General features: G+C 41.5%; 1 protein-coding gene across 2 annotated transcripts in view; it reads right to left on the reverse strand.

Annotated features, from left to right (window-relative positions):
* LOC107686288 (alanine--tRNA ligase, cytoplasmic-like) overlaps positions 1-205 on the reverse strand; it is a 13567-nt gene that overhangs the window by 4916 nt on the left and 8446 nt on the right. The window lies entirely within an intron of this gene.

Genomic DNA, 205 nt, shown 5'->3' on the forward strand with positions numbered 1-205 from the left:
GTTTTTGACATATCCGACCGAACTACAAACTTTCCAGTGATGTCTGTGAGAAAGATATATTCACTCGACAAGCTTGTGCATTTGTGCCGCCGCCACGCTCAATCCACTCAGCGTGCTTTGTTGATCAGCTCACGCACATCAACTATACAGGCGTTAATACTGAATGTTTAACGTTATATTCATTGCATACATATACTTCGTAGTA

The sequence above is a fragment of the Sinocyclocheilus anshuiensis genome, unplaced genomic scaffold (assembly GCF_001515605.1).
Source record: "Sinocyclocheilus anshuiensis isolate Anshui unplaced genomic scaffold, SAMN03320099.WGS_v1.1 scaffold481, whole genome shotgun sequence".
Classification (NCBI taxonomy): domain Eukaryota; kingdom Metazoa; phylum Chordata; class Actinopteri; order Cypriniformes; family Cyprinidae; genus Sinocyclocheilus; species Sinocyclocheilus anshuiensis.